Source organism: Neomonachus schauinslandi, chromosome 6 (assembly GCF_002201575.2).
Source record: "Neomonachus schauinslandi chromosome 6, ASM220157v2, whole genome shotgun sequence".
Taxonomy (NCBI): domain Eukaryota; kingdom Metazoa; phylum Chordata; class Mammalia; order Carnivora; family Phocidae; genus Neomonachus; species Neomonachus schauinslandi.
The window spans coordinates 106,746,629-106,752,330 of NC_058408.1; positions in this window are offsets into that span (position 1 = coordinate 106,746,629).

The following is a 5,702-nucleotide window of genomic DNA, read 5'->3' on the forward strand; positions in this document are numbered from 1 at the left end:
GGTCTCCTGGGGGGCTGTCCGTCTCCCCCCGGGGCTGTCACAAGAGTCCAGGGGGAGGCCAGCACTTTGCGTGCTGTACTGTGTCAGTGCGTCAGGGAGTGTGATGTTTTATTACCGCGTGTGGGGATGATCATGTCAGCGCAGAAAGGCCTTGGAGATCATCCAGGCCCACCCTCTCATTTAGCCGCTGAGTCTGACCCCAGAGGGGACAGGTGCCTCCCCAAGGTCACAGGGCGAGTCCGTGGCAGAGCTGAAGCAAAAACCCAGGCGTCCTGCCCATCTGCCAGTGCCCAGCCCCCCCCCCCCCCCCACCCCTCCACCCCCGTCACCTGACAGAAGAAACCCTTTACTAGAGAGCCACAGTGGGAAGATCCCTCTGTGGCTGTGGCATCTGGCTCGCCTGGGACTTACCATCTTCATCTCACAAAAGCTCCTAGGCCTTATGCCTCTGGCTGTGCTCACCAGAACAGCCCCTGGGGGCAGGCAGTGTTCCCTGGGGTCTCCATGAGACACCTGGCTCCCCCCAGCCTGGCCCCCCTCCCTGGGGCTGCTGCCCTATAACGGGGCACTCCCCTTTACTTCCTGGCTCAGACAGGGCTGCCTGCGCCCTGCCAGCTGTCACCTTGGGTGGAAATAGAATCTCCAGAAGCCGGCCTGAGACCCCTCTCCTAGGTATCTGACCCAGCTGGCTGCAAGATGTGACCCCATCTGGGACCACAGCTTGAATTTGTGGCCCTAGGTTCAACCTGGTGTGACCCCTCCCGTGGCTCTGAAGACCCAAAGATGCCCAGACTGTTCGGACAGGAGGGACCTGGGCAACCAGCTTAGTTCATCTTCTTCTCATCCCCATTTCTCAGATTTAGGGAACTGAGGCCCCGAGAGGGAAGGAAGCTAGCTGCACAACCAGCAACATACTAGCTCCTTCCCAGCTCCACCCCCTGAAGCTGATGCCTAAGGCTGCCCAGGCCTGGAGTGGATGGACTAGGGACACTGGTAATGAATAGCAACTTCTGATCCATCCTTGCAGGACTCTTCCAGACCCTCAAGCCAGGCCCTGATTCCCTGCCAGATCTGGGGAGCCAGCGTGCTGGAGGGCAGCACACATTTCCTGCGGGTGGGTCCTTGTGCCAGCCTGAGAACACGGTTTCCTGGCTCATCTGGAGCCCTCAGTGTTCTGCCCCCGGGAGAGCAGAGTCTGGGATCCTTCTGTGCCTCGCCTTGCCTAGCTCCCTGAGAAAAATTAGTTACTCATTCACCAAGTTTGTTGAACACCTACTACATGCCAGGCACCATTCCAGGCCCTGGGGATACAGTGGTGAACTTGACAGAGGCCTTGCTTACATTGTTATAGGCGAGACAGACAGTAAGTCAACAACTTTGTGTATGATGTCATTCTGAGCTATAATAAGTGTTTTGAAGAAAAACAAATTAGGATAAGGTAATATAAGGAGATGGGTGGGGATCGGGCTTCTTTAGATGGAGTGATCAGGGAAGGCCTCCCTGAAGAGGTAACATTTGAGCAGATACCTCAAGGAGGGATGGGAGTGAACCCCATGAGCATTTGAGAGAAGGGCACTCCAGACAGCAGGAATAGCATGTGCAAAGGCCCTGTGGCAGGAGTGTGTTTGACATGCTCTAAGAAAGGCAGGGAAGCCAGTGTGGCTAAATGGAGTGGGAGAGGGAGGAAGAGAGGAGAGGAAGTTAGCAAGGTGGTCAGGGAGCGGTCACAGAGGGCCTTTTGGAGCACGGGAAAGGCTTCTGACTTCATGCTCAGTAATTCGGGAGCCATTGGAGGATTTTAATTAAAGGACCGAGTCTATCTGAGGTGCTCTCTGAGAAGGTCCCTCTGGCTAGTGAGCTGAATATAGACTATAAGGGACAAGGGAGGAAATGAGGAGACCAGCTGGGCGGCTTTTAGTGACCCGGGCAAGGATGCCGGTGGCTTGGACCAGAGTGTTCGGTGGAGGTAGTGAGACAAGGTCAGATCCTGGATATAATTGGAAGGTTGACCAAGGTCATGCCCAGAAGCCCGTGGGGAATGCCTGCCCCCCTCTACAAAGCAGGCTGAGGGGCTGCAGCTGGAGAGCTGGCCACGGTCTCCAAGTCCTGTGGGTCTGAGCAGTTTTCCTTTTATGCTGTCACCGCTCCTGGAGCCATAAGCTACTGTCATAGGGTATCTGTTTAATGATAGGGACGTGGTGAGGTGTTCCGTGCACCCTCATCCGCGCTTGTCATTTTGCCATTCATCCGCGGGTCTGCATCTTTTCTGTTCCTCTCTTCTGTGCGCTGCTGGCTTTCTGACATGTGTCACCCTCAAGCCCTGGGGCCTTGGCCTGTGTCCGTTCCTCCACCCCCACAATTCTAGCTGGCGAACTCCTGTGTATCCCTAAGAGCCCAGCTCAAAAGCTGCCACTTCTGAACTCCCTTCCCTGATGCTCTTGGACCCTGGGGATTTCTTCCTCCACTGAAAATTCTCCTGTTCCGCTCCCTCCTGCACTCCATTGCCTGGGATCAACCGTCTTTGGGGCTGGGGCTGTGCCTCCCTTCACACCCCCTCTTTCCGCTCTGTGTCCCCACAGCCTGGCCCAGGGCCGGTGCAGAGGAGGGAACAAAAACATTTCGGTATATTCCTGGAGCAGTAGCTAGTTACTATGGAAACAAGGAAGTGTTGCAACTTCCCTAACTTTTGAGGTTGGGGTCACAGAGGGCAGCTCTGTTTTGGCCCCATGGGATCAATCCAGGATGACCGTTCTTATGGATTCAAAGTCACCTTTGGCAGGCAGGTCCTTTCCCATCCCTGGGCCTCAGTTTACCCATCAGCAGCATGGGAGCCTGGGGGTTGTTGTCTCTCTAAGGCCGTTTCTAACATCCCCTATCTCTGTGCCCCCAATCCTGCCATATAACTACAGGCAGGCCCTTTGTTCTGTTTGGGCCTCAGTTTCCCCATTTGGTTCATCTCTCTCCTCTAAGAAGTTACTGCCTGAGTCAGATGCCTCCAGAATCCTAGAGTTTCAGCAGCCAAGTGGCCCTCAGTAACTAACCGGGGATTCTTGGGACCTGCAGAGGCACAAGGAGGGAAGTGTTGCTTCCAGAGCGGCAGCAGGGGGAGCAGGAAGGTGGGTTGTAGGGAGAAACCAGGCCAGCTCACTCTGGTCTGAACCTGCACCGGCCCCTGGTCTCCTTCCCTCACCTTGAAGGTGGCCAGAGCCAGTGTTTGTCAGGTGGGCCTTGCCTCTGCTGGAGGCGGTGCCCTCAGCCTTCTGGTGTGAGCAGAGGGTTAGGGCTGGCAGTCCTGGGGGGGCCCCCAGAGGCCGCCCGAAGTGGTAGGTGGAGTGGGTGGGCAGTCCCTTCTGGCCATATGTCTTCTCCCTCCACTTCATTGCCCAGCTGGGTAACATGCCCCCCTCCCCCCGCTCCCACCTCCCAGCCCCCACCCCCAACGACCCCTGCCTGGCTCTTCGGAGTGGCTTGGCCTTCCCCATCAGGCCCAGAACAGGAGTGATCTAGGATGAGAGGGCCTCTGGGCTCTCTGGGCCTGCTTGCTCATCTGGAAAGTGGGTGGAGAGTGCTCACCTCCCAGGGCTGCCAGGAGGGGAGACTGAAGAAGGCAGTTTGTGCCCAATAAAAACACTTGTTAGGATTGCCAGCTGGAGGCAGAGGCCTCAGCCAGAGGGATGCCCCTGTGAGCAACTTTTTCGGGAAATGAAAGCCTGAGCCTTGTCAGCATGGGAATCTGGTGTTGTGTCTGAGAAGGACCTCCACCTCTGTGTCTGAGTAGCTCCCAGTGGTCAGGAACCATCAGGATGTGCTTCCCTGGCCATCAGCGTACCCACCGTGTCTGCTGTTAGGCTGAATAACACCCCCAGGGCAGAAGACCCATTTCCCATCTCACCCATGGATCAGCTTCCTGACCTGGTCAAGGCCCTGGCTCTCTCTGCCCTCCGTTTCCCCATCTGTGCATTGAGGCCCCTTCTAACTGGAACTCCTTTGGAAGCCTGTTTGAGCATTTTTAGTTCCAAGATAAGCAAGACTCCCTATACCACCCCCCAAGATCGAATAGTGTTTATCTCACCTCTACTCAGAAAGTTCTCACTTTTCTTAAGCCGGGGACTGCCATCTGCCCACATGGCTTTGGACTTTACTGTGTGGATGGTGGTGTAATGAGTCACCCAGCCCCTCCTTGCCAGTGATCCTGTTTTGTCCTTGCTTCCTCTTGGGGGCCTCAGGTGTCTCCCCCTGTACTCTCCCAGCCCTCTACATTCTCCCCCACTGGACTGTCCCCTCTGTGAGGGTACCAGCTGGGTCTTATTCCTATATCCCCAGAGGGTCTGGAGCAGAGAAGGTGTTCAGTAACGGCTAGGTGAATGATGGAATGGAAGTCCTTATCTATCCAGATAGTTTCAATTTTCTCAGCACGTCGGTTTTACTCGCCTATGTTCACTTGCTAGAATTTTGTTCAGTATAAAGGATTCTTTTTTTTTTTAATTAAGTTTTTAGTAAGCTCTAAGACCAGAACTGGTTTTCTATACTTTTGGCCAATCCCCATCTTTCAAAACTGGGGCTTTCTGTCTTGTGTTTTTGCATTTCTTTTATTTGCCTTGTTTAAGCAGCTACATTTTCTTTTTGGGACTCTAGATAGTAAATAATCCTACCTCTCATTTTATTGAGATTTCTAATGCCAAAAAGGCAGGGAGGGTTAGTAAACAGTCCGTTTGGGTGGTTCTTGGCTTTGCTGTGTTTTTTCCTTTGTTTCTTAGATTGTATCTGTTTTTCCTGCTTGGTCCCTGGGCCTCTGACACCCCATCTTCCCAGGGGTTGCTCGGTGGCATCTGCTGGGTCCGCCATGTGCAGTAGTGCACATTGCATACTGCAGAACTGGGGGGCGCACACATTATAGCCCCCACACATTGTACATGTATTAAACAAATTTCTGGTGGGTGGTGGTAAAGTATTTTGAGGAAGAGGAGCCTTGTTCTCATTCTCATAACACCGCTGTGAGGATTAGGAGTAGGACTGCCATTGGCCCACTGCCCTGACTGAAACTTGGGACTCTCCCTTGGCTCCTCCCCAGGACTGCAACCTATGACACTGGGTTTCCATGTCCCCACCTCCCTGCCCTGAGCCTGGCCTGTGAGAGTACCTCGTCAGGGAACTGAAGCCTCCAGACTCCACCTTCCAGATGTTTCTGAAGCTGCCCATCCTCTCCGCCCCCCATGCAACAGCCTTCTGCCTCAGGTGTTTACCTCCAGCCTCCCCTTTTCTGACCTCCCCCCACTTGGACCCAAGTGTGACCTTAACAAAAGGTCACCTATGACCTTGTCACCTTCTCCGCTCTACCTAAAACTCCTTCGTGGCTCCCTACCACCCACAGCCTGGCACTCAGGGCCCTGTGGTCTCTGGCCCCAGCTAAACTTTCACTTGTATGTGTTTTACAAATTCTGTACTCTGCCCTGCCTGGTGAACTCCTAGGCATCCTGCAAAGCCCCGTGCAAGCCTTGGCTAGCCTTTGTACACCTGCCAGACCAAGTGGGCTGGGCCCTCACCTTTGCCCTAGTTCCTCTAGCACTGTTTTCTGACCACTGTTACAGTCCTTAGCTGGCAGGACTGCAGCTACCAGCAGGGTACCCCAGACATGGGCAGGCTGTGACTCCCTGACACCCAACACCACATGTGGTATCTAGCAGACATTCCAGAATGCTTGC